The sequence below is a fragment of the Salvelinus namaycush genome, chromosome 8 (assembly GCF_016432855.1).
Source record: "Salvelinus namaycush isolate Seneca chromosome 8, SaNama_1.0, whole genome shotgun sequence".
In the NCBI taxonomy this organism is placed as follows: Eukaryota; Metazoa; Chordata; class Actinopteri; order Salmoniformes; family Salmonidae; genus Salvelinus; species Salvelinus namaycush.
In genome coordinates, this window is record NC_052314.1 from 58,585,041 (window position 1) to 58,606,268 (window position 21,228).

General features: G+C 41.4%; 1 protein-coding gene across 1 annotated transcript in view; it reads right to left on the bottom strand.

Annotated features, from left to right (window-relative positions):
- LOC120052940 (zinc finger protein-like) overlaps positions 1 to 21,228 on the bottom strand; it is a 134,322-nt gene that overhangs the window by 12,133 nt on the left and 100,961 nt on the right. The gene's annotated exons all lie outside the window — the stretch shown is intronic.

Consider the following 21,228-nt stretch of genomic DNA (forward strand, 5'->3'; position numbering starts at 1 on the left):
TTGAATTAAGAAAAATAATAGCCAGGCGCATCACTATTCCCATTGAAGATCTATTACTGTATGTAGGCTATATGTATTTCTCCCTTACCTTGCTCCCCCATCTTTAGTCCACTCAGCAGATCAATGCTCTCTGGTCCGTCTTCTATTGTCTCCTCTTTGACTAGCAGCAGATCAGGCTTCCCATCCTCCATGTCTATTGACTGTAAGAGATACAGTGTGAGAGGATGTTGGATCAAGAAATCTAGGTAACACTTTACTTGACACCTAGCATCATAACACGGTCATAACCGTGTCATGTTATAACAGCTGACATGACAAGTTATGGTCATAACACTGTCATAGCACATACTTAGACCTCTTGTGACATATTGCATTATTTTATGGCTGGTTATGGCACCTAAATAAGAGTATCAAAACACACAAATCCTACCTAGAACATTTTCTGAAATTGACCAAATTAAATTATTATTGTAATTGCGCACACATTGATGTCAGACATGCACCTTCCCCAATGTGCTGTTGCTGATGACTGTGATGAATACAGGAGCAGATTTTAGGAGCAGGACAAGACACCCTCTTTTTGACTGATGACTGACATAAGGGCATGTACGTGATAGGCCTATCTGGCTTATTTGATGGTCATAAAGCTTCTTGTCATTGTATTTTCTTAGTCCAAGTAAAGTGACACACGATGGTCATAATGCCTCATGACAGTGTCAGTGTATTTTCTACAAGTTTCTTAAAACAAAAACATGACAAAGGATGTACGAAAACGTTCAAAAAGAAACTTGGCAAACCTGGCAAAAAACACAGTTGAATAAATGTGGGGTTTTACATTTATGTGCCATACAATCATGTAATATGTCAGGTGTAAATATGTGTCATGACAGTGTTATGGCCATATGACAAGTTATGTCAGCTGTTATGACATATTACATAGATATGACCATGTCATAACGTTACGATGCTAGGTGTCAAGTAAAGTGTAACCAAAACATTATATATTTGCATCCTGCTATTGAGTATCTTCTGATTTCGCAATGAGGGATTGCTATGCAAACATGTTAGTTGATTGGTTTACTTGACACTCTTTAATGGTTTGATAATAGACAAAATGAATCAATACCTGAGACCGTATCTACAGAGTATCTCAGAGTAGAAGTGCTGATTGACTTGTCGACATAATGAATAAAACTATGATCTAAAAGGCAAAACTGATCCTAGATCAGCACTCCTACTCTGAGAGGCTTTGTGGATACAGGCCCTGAACTAATACCATTCAGACAGTAGTTTAGTGGGCTCACCTCAGTGAGACTGTGTGTGGTCCTGTGCTGCTCAGCTGGTTCCTCTGTGGATTCAGGAGGAGGTGTAGTCTGGTTGTCCTCCATGACCATGGTCCCCTCAGGGTTCCCCAGACCCTCCTCATACCCCTCCTCCTTCACCAGCAGCACCTCTGGACCCTCCTCCTCCTGGAAGAGACAGGTGATACAGATTACACTCCCTCAGGTACATACACACAGATAATTAACATGGAGTGTTTACCCATCCCCACTACGTTTGAGTCCTATATGGTAGTTACAGAATTACTTTGTTGTTAAATACATCATGGTGGACATAAATGATGTGGATAAAAATAAGTCAGCTGTGATAAGTAAAGTCATCATCAACCAAATTGGACAACTGTTTTGACTTGTACAGTAGGTGTTTGCTAGTGTGTAGGTATATTTAGTAAGTCTATAATGGATATAAAGCGCTGTCAGGTGTATGCAGAATAGGGTGAGATCAGATATGATGTATACTAAAGATGTGGACACCAAGGAACTTGAAGCTCTCAACCTGCTCCACTACAGTCCCGTCGATGAGAATTGGGGCATGCTTGGCCCTCCTTTTCCTGTAGTCCACGATCATCTCCTTTGTCTTGATCACGTTGAGGGAGAGGTTGTTGTCTCTGACCTCCTCCCTGTAGGCTGTCTCATCATTGTCGGTGATCAGACCTACCACTGTTGTCGTCAGCAAACTTAATGATGGTGTTGGAGTCGTGCTTGACCATGCAGTCATGGGTGAACAGGGAGTACAGCACGCACCCCTGAGGGGCCCCCGTGTTGAGGATCAGTGTGGCAAATATGTTGTTACCTACCCTTACCACCTGGGGGCGGCCCGTCTGGAAGTCCAGGATCCAGTTGCAGAGGGAGGTGTTTAGTCCCAGAGTCCTTAGCTTAGTGATGAGCTTTGAGGGCTCTATGGTGTTGAATGCTAAGCTGTAGTCAATGAATAGCATTCTCACGTATGTGTTCCTATTGTGCAGGTAGGAAAGGGCAGTGTGGAGTGCAATAGAGATTGCCTCATCTGTGGATCTGTTGGTGCGGTATGCAAATTGGAGTGGGTCTAGGGTTTCTGGGATAATGGTGTTGATGTGAGCCATGACCAGCCTTTCAAAGCACTTCATGGCTACAGACGTGAGTGCTATGGGTCGGTAGTCATTTAGGCAGGTTACCTTGGTGTTCTTGGGCACAGGGACTATGGTGATCTGCTTGAAACATGTTGGTATTACAGAATCTGTCAGGGACAGGTTGAAAATGTCAGTGAAGACTTGCCAGTTGGTCAGCGCATCCTCGGAGTACATGTCTTGCTAATCCGTCTGGCTCTGCGGCCTTGTGAATGTTGACCTGTTTAAAGGTCTTACTCATATTGGCTACGGAGTGTGTGATCACACAGTCGTCTGGAACAGCTGGTGCTCTCATGCTTGCCTCCAAGCGTGCAAAGAAGTAATTTAGCTCGTCTGGTAGGCTCGTGTCACTGGGCGGCTCGTGGCTGTGCTTCCCTTTGTTGTCCGTAAGAGTTTGCAAGCTCTGACGAGCGTCGGAGCCGGTATAGTAGGATTCAATCTTAGTCCTTCCTGTATTGACGCTTTTCCTGTTTGATGGTTCGTCGGAGGGCATAGCAGAATTTCTTATAAGTGTCTGGGTTAGAGTCCCAATCCTTGAAAGCAGCAGATCTACCACTTAGCTCAGTAAGGATGTTGCCTGTAATCCATGGCTTCTGGTTGGGGTATGTACGTACGGTCACTGTGGGGACTAAGTCAGATGTACTTATTGATGAAGCCAGTGACTGATGTGGTGTACTCCTCAATGCCGGAAGAATCCCTGAACATATTCAAGTCTGAGCTAGCAAAACAGTCCTGTAGCTTAAGCATCTGCATCGTCTGACCACTTCCATATTGAGCGAGTCACTGGTACTTCCTTCTTTCGTTTTTGCTTGCAAACAGCAATCAGGAGGATAGAATTATGGTCAGATTTGTCAAGTGGAGGGCGAGGGAGAGCTTTGTACACGTCTCTGTGTGTGGAGTATAGGTGGTCTAGAGTTTTTATTTTTTAAATTTCTTTCTCTGGTTGCACATGTAACACGCTCTTAGAAATGAGGTAAAACAGATTTAAGGTTCCCTGCATTAAAGTCCCCGGCCACAAGGACTGCCGCCTCTGGATGAGCATTTTCTTGTTTGCTTATGGCCATATACAACTTGTTGAGTGTGGTCTTAGTGCCAGCATCGGTTTGTGGTGGTAAATAGACAGCTACGAAAAATATAGATAGACTCTCTTGGTAAATAGTGCTTATCATGATACTCTACCTCAGGCGAGCAAAACCTCAAGACTTCCTTAATATTATATTTTGTGCACCAGCAATTATTGACAAATAGACCGACACCCCTTGTCTTTACCGGAGGCAGCTTTTCTATCTTGCCAATGCCCGGAAAACCCAGTCGTTCAACCATGACTCGGTGAAACATAAGATATATTACAGTTATTGTCCCTTGGGTAGAATAGTCTTGATCGGAGCTCATCTAGTTAATTATCCAATGATTGCACGTTGGCTAATAGGACTGATGGTAGGCGGGGGATTACTCACTCGCTGTCAGATTCTTACAAGGAACCCTGACCTACGTCCCCTATATCTCCATCTCTTCTTCATGCGAATGATGGGGATTTGGGCCATGTTCGGTGTCTGAAGTAAGTCCTTTGCATCTGGCATGTTAAAGAAAAAATATTTGTCCAGTACCAGGTGAGTAATCGCTGTTATGATATCCAGAAGCTCCTTTTGGTCATAAGAGAGAGTGGCAGAAACATTATGTACAAAATAACTTGCAAAAAACACACACAATAGCACAATTGGTTAGGAGCCTGTAAAACTGCTGCCACCTCCTCTGGCACCATGTGTGCTGAGGTTTTTTGATTTTTTAAATCCATTTTAGAATAAGGCTGTAACGAAACAAAATGTGGAAAAAGTCAAGGGGTCTGAATATTTTCCCAAGGCACCGTATATGCCTTATCACACAATGTCTGAATGCAATATTCTACCCAGGAATATTCAACACTGTAATACATCTGAAATACATCTGTGGACAACAATGAAAATGTATCTTTGTCTTTAATGCAGGGTTTGATCTAAACAATCTACTTTTTATGTTGTAGAGTGGAATAGCTCCTCTCTGAGAACCTCTTCCCGCAGTGTGTCCAGGCGAACATCCTCTCTCCCGTGGGGACCTTCTGGTGCATCTTCAGCTGGTGCATGTGGGGGAGAACCTCTTCTCACACTGGGGGCAGACAAACGATTTCACAGCTGTGCGAACCATCTGGTGGATTGCCACCTTCTGGGGGCAGCTGAAGCCTTTGTTACAGAACATGCAGAGGAACCGTTCCACTTTATTATTGCCTGTTGTGGCTCCCCCTCCCGAGACTGGGCTTTAGCTCTGTTGTTTGAGTTCAATACCTGATCGAAAAGGACGTTCCCGGTTGAATCAGAAGGCCCCATCGACATGGACACTGGGTCGTAATGCCTGAGTGAGTAAGTGGGTCGCAACTTCTGGATTTGTCTAAGCTTTCCCTGTAATCGAAGAAATCTCTGCCCTTGATTTGTGGTGCAACAGAAAAAAATATTATAACAAATGCGCTTTCTCCCACGTTGGATAGCGGTTGCTGTCTGCGGTTCTGAAACATCCATGCGCTGTTGAATTGGCTCCCTTTCCTAGACCATGTTGCTGCAGTTCTAGTCAGAAGTTTACATACACTTAGGTTGGAGTCATTAAAACTTGTTTTTCAACCACTCCACAAATTTCATGTTAACAAATTATAGTTTTGGCAAGTCGGTGAGGACATCTACTTTGTGCATGACACAAGTAATTTTTCCAACAATTGTTTACAGCAGATTATTTCACTTATAATTCACTATCACAATTCCAGTGGGTCAGAAGTTTACATACACTAAGTGGACTGTGCCTTTAAACAGCTTAGAAAATTCCAGAAAATGATGTCATGGCTTTAGAAGCTTCTGATAAACGATGTCAATTAGCCTGAGTCAATTGGAGGTGTAACTGTGAATGTATTTCAAGGCCTACCTTCAAACTCAGTGCCTCTTTGCTTGACATCATGGGAAAATCAAAATAAATCAGCCAAGACCTCAGAAAAAAAAATTGTAGTCTGGTTCATCCATGGGAGCAATTTCCAAACGCCTGAAGGTACCACGTTCATCTGTACAAACAATAGTACGTAAGTATAAACACCATGGGACCACGTAGCCGTCATACCGCTCAGGAAGGAGACACGTTCCGTCTCCTAGAGATGAACATACTTTGGTGCGAAAAGTGAAACTCAATCCCAGAACAGCAAAGGACCTTGTGAAAAGGCTGGTGGAAACAGGTACAAAATTATCTATATCCACAGTAAAATGAGTCCAATATCGACATAACCTGAAAGGCTGCTCAGCAAGGAAGAAGCCACTGCTCTAAAACCGCCATAAAGAAGCCAGACTACGGTTTGCAACTGCACATAGGGACAAAGATCATACTTTTTGGAGAAATGTCCTCTGGTATGATGTAACAAAAATAGAACTGTTTGGCCATAATGACCATCGTTATGTTTGGAGGAAAAAGGGGGGAAAAAGGGAAGGCCGAAGAACACCATCCCAACCGTGAAGCACGGGGGTGGCAGCATCATGTTGTGGGGGTGCTTTGCTGCAGGAGGGACTGGTGCACTTCACAAAATAGATGGCATCATGAGGGAGGAAAATTATGTGGATATATTAAAGCAACATCTCAAGACATCAGTCAGGAAGTTAAAGCTTGGTCGCAAATGGGTCTTCCAAATGGACAATGAACCCAAGCATACTTCCAAAGTTGTGGCAAAATGGCTTAAGGACAACAAAGTCAAGGTATTGGAGTGGCCTTCACAAAGCCCTGACCTCAATCCCATAGAACATTTGTGGGCAGGACTGAAAAAGCATGTGTTAGCAAGGAGGCCTACAAACCTGACTCAGTTACACCAGCTCTGTCATGAGGAATGGGCCAGAATGCACCCAATTTATTGTGGGAAGCTTGTGGAAGGGTACCTGAAACGTTTGACCAAAGTTAAACAATTTAAAGGCAATGCTACCAAATACTAATTGAGTGTATGTAAACTTCTGACACACTGGGAATGTGATGAAAGAAATAAAAGCTGAAATAAATCATTCTCTGTGCTATTATTCTGACATTTCACATTCTTAAAATAAAGTGGTGATCCTAACTGACCTAAGACAGGGAGTTTTTACTGGGATTAAATGTCAGGAATTGTGAAAAACTGAGTTTAAATGTATTTGGCTGAGGTGTTTGTAAACTTCCGACTTCAACTGTATGTGCATAATAGCTCAATTAACCAGCATATTGGTGTTGAGAACAATGCAGCGGAGGCAGCAGCAGAGATAGGAGATGAGAAAAAAGCCCTTAACCTGTATATCTGTGAGTAAAACAGAACTCCTTTTGCAGCAAACTTCCTGACAGGAAGTGGAAAATCTGAAATCGATGCACTGTTAAAGTCCTTGATATTTATTCGTTTAGATGCACTTCATACGTCTTCCACTAGATGTCGACAAGGAGTGAGAGAAGAAATGGAGTGTGTAACTTGATCTGGGCTCGTATAATAGCTCTTTGTATGACGTGTCACCAGTTTCCTGTTTTCTGGAGAGCGCGTCAAGGGACCTGGATTTGCCTTCTGATAAGCTGTCGTTATGGACGACTAATATCTCCGGCTTTGATTTTATTTGATACATGTGACAATATCATCGTAAAGTATGTTTTTTCAATATAGTTTAATCAGATTATTGAAATTTTTTCGGGAGTTTTGCCGTGTTCCGTTCTCTTCCGTTTGTTGACATGGAGAGATTCGCGCCACTTGGCAAGTGTGCTTGCTAAATCGAGAGGGAAAAAGGCCGTTCTAAATCCAAACAACGATTGTTCCCGACAAAGGACCCCTTGTACAACATTCTGATGAAAGATCAGCAAAAGTAGGACCCATTTTATGATGCTATTTCATATATCTGTCGAACATGTTGTGCTAGTCGTTTGCGCCCAGCTTTTGGGTACTCTCTCGCTATACCTAAGCTGGATGTCGTAATGAAGTTATTTTTAGAATTCTAACACGGCGATTGCATTAAGAACTAGTGTATCTATCATTTCCTATACAACATGTATTTTTTAGTTATGTTTATGAATAGCTATTTGGTCAGAATATGTGTGTCAGAAAAAGTGTCAGAAAAATATCCGGACGTTGTGGGAAAAAGATGCTACGTTAGCACAATGTATAACCACTGATTTCAGCTCTAAATATGCACATTTTCGAACAAAACATAAGTGTATGTATAACCTGATGTTATAGGACTGTCATCTGATGAAGCTTATCAAGGTTAGTCAAAAATTATATATCTTTTGCTGGTTTGTTACGATCGCTAACTTTTGCTACTGGGGAATGGCTTGTGTTTCTGGCTATTGTTGTAAGCTAATATAACGCTATATTGTGTTTTCGCTGTAAAACACTTAAGAAATCGGAAATATTGGCTGGAATCACAAGATGCCTGTCTTTCATTTGCTGTACACTATGTATTTTTCAGAAATGTTTTATGATGAGTATTTAGGTATTTGACGTTGGTGTCTGTAATTATTCTGTCTGCTTTCGGTGCAATTTCTGATTGTAGCTGCAATGTAAACTATGATTTATACCTGAAATATGCACATTTTTCGAACAAAACATAGATTTATTGAATAACATGTTATAAGACTGTCATCTGATGAAGTTGTTTGTTGGTTAGTTTGGTTGGTTCTTGGTTAGTTAGGTTGGCTTTGTGCATGCTACCTGTGCTGTGAAAAATGTCTGTCCTTTTTTGTATTTGGTGGTGAGCTAACATAAATATACGTGCTGTTTTCGCTGTAAAACATTTTAAAAATCAGACATGTTGGCTGGATTCACAAGATGTGTACCTTTCATTTGCTGTATTGGACTTGTTAATGTGTGAAAGTTAAATATTTCTAAAAAATATATTTTGAATTTCGCGCCCTGCACTTGAAGTGGCTGTTGTCATATTGTGGCCGGCCTCGGGCTAAGAAATGTGAGGAGAGAGGAAACCAACTTAATTAGGTCTATAATCAACAGCCTAACTGTTAAATGTGCCTGGCTTTATGAATCATCCATATACAGTACCAGTCATAAGTTTGGACACACCTACTCATTTCAAGAGTTTTTCTTTGTTTTTACTATTTTCTACAATGTAGAATAATAGTGAATGCATCAAAACTATGAAATAACACACATGGAATCACCAAAAAAGTGTTAAACAAATCAAAATATTATTTTGTATTTTATATTCTTCAAAGTAGCTACCCTTCGCCTTGACAGCTTTGCACATTCTTGGCATTCTCTCAAACAGCTTAACCTGGAATGCTTCCACATATGCTGAGCACTTGTTGGCTGCTTTTCCTTCACTCTGCGGTCCAACTCATCCCAAACCATCTCAATTGGGTTGAGGTCGGATGAGTGTGGAGGCCAGGTCATCTGATGCAGCACTCCATCACTCTCCGTCTTGGTCAAATAGCCCTTACACAGCCTGAAGGTGTGTTGGGTCATTGTCCTGTTGAAAAACAAATGATAGTCCCACTAAGCGCAAACCAGATGGGATGGCGTATTGCTGCAGAATGCTGTGGTATCCATGCTGGTTAAGTGTGCCTTGAATTCTAAATAAATCACAGACAGTGTCACCAGCAAAGCACCCCCACACCTCCTCCTCCATGCTTCACGGTGGGAACCACACATGCGGATATCATCCGTTCACCTACTCTGCGTCTCACAAAGAGACACCGTTTGGAATCAAAAATCTCAAATTTGGACTCCAGACCAAAGGAGAGATTTCCACCGGTCTAATGTCCATTGCTTAATTGAAATGCATTCCAGGTGACTACCTCATGAAGCTGGTTGAGAGACTGCCAATAGTGTGCAAAGATGTCATCAAGGCAAAGGGTGGCTATTTGAAGAATCTCATATGCTGATTTGTTTAACACTTTTTTGGTTACTACATGATTCCATATGTGTTATTTCATAGTTTTGATGTCTTCAGTATTATTGTACAATGTCAAATAGTAAAAATAATGAAAAAACCTTGAGTAGGTGTGTCCAAACTTTTGACTGGTACTGTCTTTCTACAGAAATAAGACAGATCCTGCTTCTGTTTCCTGTTTGAGTGTTTGTGTAATAGCCTACTCATTCCGTGAGCACCCTGTCTCACGCAACAATTTTACAAATTTGGCTGTTTTATAATCTTTGCTATGCTGTAATAAAAGCTTTACACTTTTTTGTTTGTTATAACAGCCTCTCTGGTATTATATTTATATATTTTTTTAAATGGTCAGAAATGGTCAGAAATGGTGTATAATAATAATAGCCCTCCTTTTTCCTTGATCTCTTTGTTAGGCGGCCCAATCAAATCAATATCGGTCGGACTCCTGCGGGCACTGCGGGTTATGAGTCAACCCGCACATCACTAGCCTACATTATATTCACTGTGTTTATGCACGTTTTTTGGGTAATAAAATTCTATATGATAAAAAATAGTAAAAAGATCACATTTGGGATCTAGCTAATGATTAGCTCAATTGGGTAAATGCAGATAATATTTTATTAGGATCCTCATTAGCTGCAGCTATTGCTGCTTGTCTACTACACACATGTAAAATAAAAACAACACAACCAAAAAATCTAGACATTTCTAAAAGGCACTGTATATCTCATTTACATAAGTATTCACACCACTGAGTCAATACATGTTAGAATCTCTTTTGGCAGCGTTTACAGCTGTGAGTCTTTCTAGGTAAGTCTCTAACATGCTGACCAGACCGGACACGTCGCGTGCGCGAGCGTCGCAAAATACATTTAGAAATCCATGTTATTCAATTATTGCACCCACACTGCTCGCGCACGTCTACGACGCCAAGGGCTAAAATAGAAGTCTTTCCTATTTCTGACACAGATCGCGCTGCAAGTCCTGCCTCTCCCATCTCCTCATTGGTTTATAGAAGCAGGTACCCACGTGCCATCTCCTCATTGGTTATACCCACGTGGGTGATTGAAAGGCTAACTGTTTCGCCGGTAGTCGTGGTAATACAATGAAAGTTTAGATGTGATCACCATATAAGTTAAACAATGAAAAAGCTTGGAAGGAGGAGAGATGACTAGAAACAATTCGGTTGGCCGTTTTATGTGTGGATTAATTGTCGGAGTAGAGATCCTTGTGCATTTCAGGTAAAATAACAACTCAATGTTTATATCCCAGGACAAATTAGCTAGCAACAGCAAGCTAGCTAAATAGGACAAATTAACGTTAGCTAGCAAGTGCAAGCTAACTAGCTAAATTGCCATACATGTTTAATGCTTTTCGACCTGTCCCCAAATTAATGTCATTGAATCAGAGTTTGTTTTGATATTTTAACCTGCGTGTCGTGATCGTGTTTGGTGTGGGGGGGCAAAATAAATTTATGCACGATAGCGCACGCGTGCAGCCGGTTTGGGTTCCGTGTGAGAGCCTTGCACACCTGCAATGTACAATATTTGCACATTATTACTTTTAAAAGCTCTGTCAAGTTGGTTGTTGATCATTGCTAGACAACCATTTAAGTCATACCATAGATTTACAAGCAGATTTAAGTAAAAACTGTAACTCTGCCACTCAGGAACATTCAGTCTTCTTGGTAAGCAACTCCAGTGTAGATTTGGCCTTGTGTTTAAGGTTATTGTCCTGCTGAAAGGTGAATTCAGTGTCTGGTGGAAAGTGTCTGTGTCTGGTGGAAAGCAGACTGAACCAGGTTTTCCTCTAGGATTTTGACTGTGCATAGCTCCATTCCTTTTATTTTTATCCTGAAAAACTCCCCAGTCCTTAACGATTATAAGCGTACCTATAACTGAGGATTTGTGGGCCCATACCAAACCTTTTCAACTTCCTGAGGGGAAAGAGGCACCATCACGTCTTCTTCACGACTATGCGCGTGAGTGGACTACTTTAAGTCCTTAGTGATTTGACACCGAGGAACTTGAAGCTCTCGGCCCCGTCGACGTGGATGGGGGCGTGCTCGCCCCCCCCCCCCCCCCCCGTAGTCCACGATCAGCTCCTTGGCCTTACTGACGTTGATGGTGAGGTTGTTGTCCTGGCACCACACGTCACTGCCCTCCTCCCTGTAGGCTGTCTCATCGTCGCTGATGATCAGGCTTATCACCATCATGTCGCCAGCAAACTTGATGATGGTGTTGGGAGATGTGCGTGGCCACTCAGTCGTGGGTAACAGGGAGTACAGGAGGGGACTAAGCACGCACACCCCTATGGGGCCCCTATGTTGAGGGTCAGCGTGGCGGAGGTGATGTTGCCTACCCTCACCACCTGAGGTCGGCCTGTCAAGAAGTCTAGGATCCAGTTGCAGAGGGAGGTATTCAGTCCCAGGGTCCTAAGCTTGGTGACGAGCTTGAAGGGGACAATGGTGTTGAACACTGGGCTGTAGTCAATGAACAGCATTCTCACATAGGAGGAACACCAATCTAGGTGGGTGAGGGCAGTGTGGAGTGCAATTTGAGATTGTGTCGTCTATTGGTCTGTTGGGGCGGTATGCAAATTGGAGTGGGCCTGGGATAGTGGAGTTGATGTGTGCCATAACCAGCCTTTCAAATCACTTCATGATGACAGATGTGAGTTCTACATGGTGGTAGTCATTGTGGCATGAAGCTTTAGAGTTCTTGGGAACAGGAATGATTGTAGTCATTGTAATATGTGGGGATTACAGACTGGGACATGGAGAGGTTGAAAATTACAGTGAATATGCCTGCTAACTGATCTGTGCATACAATGCTGTGCATTGCCTTGAATTAGTTCTGGATTTGGGGACTGAAGAGACCCCTGGTGGCATGTCTGGTGGGGTATGTACTGTATGTCTGTCAGAGTTATATGTAAGTTCGATTATACAGACAATTTGGAATTTTAAACAATATTTCTCAAAAACATGAATTGATGCAGTCAGTCTCCCCTGTACTTTGAGCCAAAAGAGACTGACATGCATACTGTTGACATTAGCCCTCTGTGTACATTGAAGAGCAACACTTGCTGCTCTGTTCTGGGCCAGCTGCAGCTTTTCTAGGTCCTTCTTTGCAGCACTTCACCATATCACCGGGGCAATACGGTCAAGATTAGATAAAACTAGAGCCTGCAGGACTTGTTTGGTTGACTGTGATGTTAAAAATGCTGAGCATCTCTTTATCACAGACAGACCTCTCCGCACCTTTACAACAATTTAATCAATATGCCTCGACTATGACAATTTACATTCTAAGGCAGGGCTCTCCAACCCTGTTCCTGGACAGCTACCATCCTGTTGGTGTTTGTACAACAGTACTATAGCACACCTGAGTCTAATAATTAGCTGGTTGATAAACTGAATGAGGTTAATTACAATTAGGTTTGGAGCGAAAACCTACAGGAGGGTAGCTCTCCAGGAACAGGGTTGGAAAGCCCTGGTATATAGAAGGTAGCCCTATTTAGTAAAATACCAAGTCCATACGTGGAGAGGCACACAGCAGAGAACCAAAAAACTGAATTAACTACCATCGTTGCTGAGTGGGTGGGGGACAGCAGTGAGGTGAGTGCTGTCTGGTAGCCATGACTGCGGTATACTGAACTGCATTGCCCCCTAGTGGTCATATGCAGGACCATATCTGCATTGTACATTACAGGATTGTTTTCTTGTTTAAATTAGTTTTGAAAAAATGGCTGTATAAACATTAACAAATGTTTTACATTTGTCACAAACCTATTACCGGTACATGAGTTGAATTGGATAACAATGTCGTAGGGAAGTCTCCAAACTCCCCTATGGCTGATAAATAAGGATGTACATGTAAGCAAGTGAATAGCTGAGGGGAGCCTTTCTGAAATAAACTGTCCACATTTGATGTACTGTAATTTTGATGTAATATTATTACACTAACCTCTATCATGATAACGTGCTGGGTTGAGGTTCCAGTCCCCTCATCAACAGTGATTGGTTGGTCATCTCTCCATGTATTGTGTCCCGCTGGCTTCACAAAGCTCCTGTGGCCTCCAATGAGATGTCCTTCACCTGAGAGAGTGATTGGGTAGAAGAGGTGGTTGGGTTAACTACTGTCAATGCTCAACGGTATATTGTACACTATTGACACTGTCTAGAATTGGCCAGGATGTAAGGTAACACTTCCTATAACTTCTTGATATACTATGTATTGATCAATGTATTATGTTCCATGCAAAACATTATTTTCATTGAGTGAATAATAGGAAATGCATTAAAGGAAGAATCTGGTTAGAATATGATATTGTGTGTTTGTGAAAGATAGCTTAGTAATCAAGGGATTTATTGCATACTATCCCGAAACTGACCAAGACCCAATTCTGGTTAACCATATCTGTGGTAAACACATCTGAAGTCGAACATGCGCAGAGGGGAACGGGCCTACCTTTTGCCATTCCCCTGTATCGGTCAAGTATCTTGACATTTCTGGGACGACTGGAGAGAACGCGCTCCCGTGACACCTTCAGTTCCTGAAGCTGTAGTTTCCTCCGCAATACCCGGTTTTCTTTCTGGCTTTGAGTTATTTCCAAACGAAACACTGCATAATCGTCGTCTACGAGTTTGCAGATATCTTCCACGGCTGCATTTGCTAGCACCTCTATGATGGAGGCTATTTGAGTGTGAAAAACCATACATTTAACGTTAGCCATTGTTCGCTAGCTAGCGTTACCTAGATAACATCTATCAACCAAGTCCTGTCTCCAACGTGAATTAAACACTACCTGGGGTTAAGTATGTGAAGTTGTGCAGTTGAATGCGTCATATTTTAAGTTACAGGGTGTTAATAAACGTCTAAATAACAACAATAAAAACGCTATTGTGGAAATTGTTCTAAGTCACTGTTCACTTCCGTTTACACAGAAGAGAAAGGATGTTATTGGTTGGCGTCGTAGCTGAAAGGGTGTTGTTAAATGAAAAGGTATGCGGGCTGTTCTTTGAATTACGGTACTGCTAATTACATTACAAATCAAATGTACTATGATCAGTATATTTCAAGCTCATCACAGACTTCTTTAAAAATAACTATTAACAAGAATAGTGTAGAAAGTAATGACTTTATTCCATTTACATCACCTCAGTACAGTAAATATTAAACTATCCTTGTTCTAGCCTAGGTTTACTGCCTCTCTAAAAACAGGTATTTACACAAGCCTGTTTCAAGTAACAAGCTAATGAGGGGTGTGAATTTAATTACCCTCTCACAAAAAAGACACTTCACATGATATCTATAATATGTCAGCCAAAAATTGGTTCCCAGATATCCCCTGCGTGAAACTCAACGTTGAGCACCCTCCTTGACCTCTCGCCATTGTTTGGGTGTTGTTGAGATTGTGCTGTGTTATAGGCTAGGTACCACTTGTGGTAAACACCCATGCTGACCCTGTCTGTATTGGTGGGGTAACCATGAGGTAGCTGAAGAAGGCTAGACTCTGGTCCAGACCCAGGCCTTCTATTAACCCATTCACCAGGCATTAGATGAGATCCTGAAGGAGACGACAGACTTGCTGATAGACTACCACCAGGGGGGTCTCCCACCACTCTCTGTGAAGGCTGAATCCCAGGGTGACCTGCTCTGTTCATCATGGATACTATGGTGTTTGTATCATAGGAACAGGAGGGTCTATCTCTATCAGCCCCAGGCCATGCTTCATCCCTGCTCTGAGACTGTGAAGAGAAGGGTCTGGGCTGCAGACTGGATCCCTGACTGGAGCCTCTGTCTCTCTGATGACCACCAGGACTGAGGTTGTTCAGTCCACCTGTCCACTGCGTGTGTTCTGTGTGTTGGTGGAGTCTCTGTCCCTCGTGGTTGGGTCCTGGTTCCAACTCGGGAAAGAAGCTCAACGGCTCCTGATCCAGGGTTTTGATCCGGGGCCATGTTTTGTGACCATCCGCTTCAGAGGTCCAGTCTCTCCCGCCATCAACACTGGATATCAGCAGGTCCTCATTGACTGCAGACTGTAAAGGTTTATATAAGAAACTCTTTGCTGTACACACAGAAACATTCCATGATATTATAAAATCTTAACCACAATCTAATCTTCTAACACTGATTCAAGTACCTAACAATATGGAGCCATTGGAGTTCATTATAAAAATAAATAAAAAGTATATATTTGTTGATTCAAGAATTAAGTATGATGTTTTGGTTCTACTGAGATGAGAAATTCTTCAAAAATAACCAAGTCAGTCAGCATAAAGTCAATTTTGTATTTAATTTCAACAAAATGGTCATACACTCACATAACGTGAAGTACAGTACTTTTATTGCACAAAACGATACGTGACAAGTAGAATAACTTTTCTCACTATGGTAACACTTGACCTTTTCTGTAAATCTTGTACCCTCGCTTTGATAAAATTAATTGTAGAATACTTTGGAAAAGGTTAAACATTACATTACACACATCTTCACTATTTCATGTCAAGTAAACATGAGGTAGGCGGGTAGCCTAGCGGTTAAGAGTGTTTGGCAACTAAGCGAAAGGTTGTTAGGTAAAAAAAAATATATATATATTTCGATGTGCCCTTGAGCACCTAACCCTAATTGCTCCAGGGTCACCGTCAATAATGGCTGATCCCTGGCCTTGACCCCAGGCTCAGGGGGAGTTGGGAAATGCACAAAACACATTTCACACTTGTACATGTTACCTACTTGTACATGCAGTGAAACAGGACAACTATAGAAAATTATGTAATGGCTTTAGAAGCTTCTGATAGGCTAATTGACATAATTTGAGTCAGTTGGAGGTGTACCTGTGGATGTATTCAAGGCCTACCTTCAAACTCAGTGCCTCTTTGCTTGACATCATGGGAAAATCAAATAAATCAGCCAAGACCTCAGAAAAATAATTATAGACCTCCACAAGTCTGGTTCATCCTTGGGAGCAATATCCAAATGCCTGAAGGTACCACGTTCATCTGTACAAACAATAGTACGCAAGTATAAACTCCATGGGACCATGCAGCCGTCATACCGCTCAGGGAGGAGACGCGTTCTGTCTCCTAGAGATGAACGTACTTTGGTGTGAAAAGTGCAACTCAATCCCTGAACAACAGCAAAGGATCTTGTGAAGATGTTGGAGGAAACAGGTACAAAAGTATCTATATCCACAGTAAAACGAGTCCTATATCGACATAACCTGAAAGGCCGCTCAGCAAGGAAGAAGCCACTGCTCCAAAACCAACATACAAAAGCCAGACTACGGTTTGCAACTGCACATGGGGACAAACATTGTACTTTTTGGGGAAATGTCCTCTGGTCTGATGAAACGAAAATAGAACTGTTTTGCCATAATGACCGTTGTTATGTTTGGAGGAAAAAGGGGAGGCTTGCAAGCCGAAGAACACCATCCTAACCGTGAAGCACGGGGGTGGCAGCATCATGTTGTGGAGGTGCTTTGCTGCAGGAGGGACTAGTGCACTTCACAAAATAGAATGCATCATGAGGTAGGAAAAGTATGTGGATATATTGAAGCAACATCTCAAGGAAGTTAAAGCTTGGTCACAAATGGGTCTTCCAAATGGACAATGACCCCAAGCAAATGGACAATGACCCCAAATGGACAATGACCCCCAAGCAATGACCCAAAGTTGTGGCAAAATGGCTTTAGGACAACAAAGTCAAGGTATTGGAGTGGCCATCACAAAGCCCTGACCTCAATCCCATAGAAAATTTGTGGGCAGAACTGAAAAAGCGTGTGCGAGCAAGGAGGCCTACAAACCTGACTCCGTTACACTAGCTCTATCAGGAGGAACTGGCCAAAATTCTTATTGTGGGAAGCTTGTGGAAGGCTTGACCCAAGTTAAACAATTTAAAGGCAATACACTCAATTAGTATTTGGTATTATGTAAACTTCTGACCCGCTGGGAATGTGATGAAAGAAATAAAAGCTGAAATAAATAATTCTCTCTACTATTATTCTGACATTTCACATTCTTAAAATAAAGTGGTGATCCTAACTGACCTTAAACAGGGAATTTTTACTAGGATTAAATGTCAGGAATTGTGAAGACTGAGTTTAAATGTATTTGGCTAAGGTGTATGTAAATGTCCGGCTTCTACTGTATATGCTTGTCATAGGCAAGGACTAGGGAGTTTTTTTAAAGATAAAAATAAACGGAATAGAGCTTAGCACAGGCAAAATCCTAGAGGAAAACCTGTTTCAGTCTGCTTTCCGACAGACACTGGAAGAAAAATGCACCTTTCAGCAGCAACAATAACCTAATACATAAGGCCAAATATACACTGGAGTTGCTTACCAAGAAGACATTGAATGTTCCTGGGTTCTAACATGTATTGACTCAGGGGTGTGAATACTTATGTAAATTAGATATTTCTGTATAGAATTTTAAATACATTTGCAAAAATGTCAAAAAACATGTTTTCACTTTGTCATTATGGGATATTGTGTGAAAACAAAAAATATATTTAATCCATTTTGAATCCAGGCTGTAACACAACAAAATGTGGAATAAGTCAAGAGCTATGAATATTTTCTGAAGGCACTATATACAGTGCATTCGGAAAGTGAAAGCCTTATTCTAAAATTAATTAAATAGTTTTTCCCCCTCATCAATCTACACACAATACCCCATCATGACAAAAACAGGTTTTTAGAAATGTTTACTAATGTATAAAAACAAAAAAAATGAAATATCATGTTTACTCAATACTTTGTTGAAGCACCTTTGGCATCGATTACAGCCTCGAGTCTACATGGGTATGACGCTACAAGTGTGGCACACCTGTATTTGGGAAGTTTCTCCCATTCTTCTCTTCAGATCCTCTCAACGTCTGTCAGGTTGGATGGGGAGCGTTGCTGTACAGCTATTTTCAGGTCTCTCCAGCGAGTTTTGATCGGGTTCAAGTCCAGGCTCTGGCTGGGCCACTCAAGGACATTCAGAAACTTGTCCCAAAGCCACTCCTGCGTTGTCTTGGCTTTGTGCTTAGGGTCTTTGTCCTGTTGGAAAGTGAACCTTCGCCCCAGTCTGAGGTCCTGAGCGCTCTGGAGCACATTTTCATCAAGGATCTCTCTGTACTTTTCATCTTTCCCTCGATCCTGACTAGTCTCCCAGTCCCTACTGCTGTAAAACATCCCCACAGCATGGTGCTACCACCACCATGCATCACTGTAGGAATGGTGCCAGGTTTCCTCCAGAAACCCCATCTCCCCCAGGAATAGGAATGGTACAGTAGCAGTGTATATTCAGAATCATATACCTTTTAAGAGGAGGGATGACCTTAATGTATGTCAAATAGAGGCACTATGGGCTCAAGTACATCTGCCTCACCAGGCACCCATATTGGTAGGATGTGTGTATAGACCTCCTAGCTCTAAGGTGTCCTATCTGGATGACTTATGTACTGGGTTTGACCAGGCCACAGATAGCAACAGAGATGTATGAGATATGCCAAGAAATGTGGTTTGAAACAAATGGTTAATGTTTACTACTAGATCTTCAATTAAGTTGGGTCATCGTTCAGACACATGCATTGATCTGATTTTCTGTAAAATGCCATTGCAATGTTTAAAAGCCAGATCAATGCCAGTGGGCTGGACAGACCATAATATTGTGACCATAACCATGAACACCAAGGTTCCAAAGAAACCCCCTAGGATTGTGGTCAAAATAAATTTTAAAACATTTAATCATGAGCTATTTCTAAATGATTTGGCTGCTGTACCCTGGGAGCTGATTTATCTAGAGGATGATTTAAATCACGCTACAGAATGTTTTATTGATTTGCTCACTGAGGTAATGAACCATCATGCCCCAGTAAGAAAGAGTACAGTTGGTGCCCGTCCATCTCCATGGATTGATGATGAACTGGGTGAGGCTTTTTCTCAAAGAAATATGGCAAAAGTCTTAGCAGCCAAATCAGAACTAGAAATTGATGAACAGAATTATAGAACATTAAGTAATTATGCAGTTAAATTGAATCGAAAGAAAAAAAAGTTATTCTACAACAATGCTTTTATTGATTGTAAAAATTATTCTAAAAAGGTATGGAACACAGTTAAGGGCTTACTTGGTACATCTATCTCATCATGCCCATCTAGTGTGGAGGTTGACAGGAGAATAATAACAAAAACAGTTGATATTGCCAATTATTTTGCAGATTTTTTTACAAAGACAATTAAATTACTAAGCAACAATGTAAACATACATTCTTCCAAACAAGCTATTGTCCAGTGGATTGATGATCATATTATGAGCAACAAGAACTGCTCTTTTAGTCTGCAAACGGTGTCAGTGGAGGAGGTGTTAAACCTATTGAAGTCATTACCTGATGGTAAATCTACAGGTTATGGCCTTATGGACAATTTTTTGCTTCGCTGTGCTGCTCCCCAGATTGCAGTTCCACTGAGATACATATTTAATTGGTCACTGGAAAAGGGGATGTTTGCAAATGTATGGAAGCATGCGAAACTGTGTCCTATTCCGAAAGACTGCAAAGAACCCATTACTCCTGCCAATAGTCGACCAATTAGTCTACTCCCTACACTCAGTAAGATATTGGAGGTTATTGTGAGTAGAAATGTGGGAGTACATGGAAAGCATGATCTGATTACAGCCAATCAGCATGCTTATCGCAAAAACCATTCCACTACCACTGCATTGGTTGACATAACTGACGAGTGGCTCAATGCTATGGATAATGGCAAGTTTGTGGGTGTACTATTTTTAGATTTCAGTGCAGCATTTGATTTAGTGGATCATGAAATAATTTTGACAACATTAATGCATTATGGTTTTAAGGAGGTAGCATTGAATTGGGTACAGTCATATCTAACTGACAGGAAACAGTCCACCTATATCAATGGTTCATTTTCTTCCCCTCATGCTTTAAACTGTGGAATACCGCAGGGCAGCTGCCTTGGGCCACTTCTTTATTTAATATATACCAACGACCTTCCCTATGCCTTAGTTGAAACTCAAGCTACTATATTTGCAGATGATACTACAATTTATGCAGCAAGACAATCGGTTCAACAGGTACAGCAGGATTTACAAGGAGATTTGGAGAATATCAGGGAGTGGGTTTGCCAAAACAAACCTGTTTTAAACACCAAGAAAACCAAAGTTATGTTGGTCTGTTCAACTAGGAAAAGGCCAAAACAGCATGGGATACAATTAAGTATGGGAGGAGTACAAATTGAAGAAGTGGCAGAAACCAAACTATTGGGAGTGCAGCTAGACAACTGCTTATCATGGTCGTCTCAAATAACTAATCTATGTAAAAAAAATATTAAAACAGCTTGCATTATCAGAAGGATAGCTAAATATTTACCAGGAAAAATTCTTCAGCAAATAACACAAGCATTAATTGAGAGTCAGGTGAACTACTGTTCTGTGGTCTGGGGAAATTTATCATCAAGTGAAGTTAGGAGGCTGCAGAATGCACAGAACAAAGCAGCAAGGATTGTTTTAAGGTGGAGATATGGTTCTTCTGTTGCAGTCATGCGCAGTGTTCTTGGTTGGTCATCAATCGACAAGATAATTGAAAAAAACATGCTTATTTTATTTCATAATATACATAATTTAAAACGGCCAAGTTCTATTCACAACGGTATTCAGTTGGTAAGAGACAGACATTCTGTAAATACTAGGAATAGATTGTCCACGATCTATGCGTTATCCAGACAGAAAAGAGAAATAGGCAAAAGAACATTTCGATTTAGAGCAATAAAGAAATGGAATAAATTAACTGAGCAAACTAGAAACCTTTCAATATATACATTTAAACATTATTTTAAAACGATTTAAATATAATACATAGAAATGTTGTG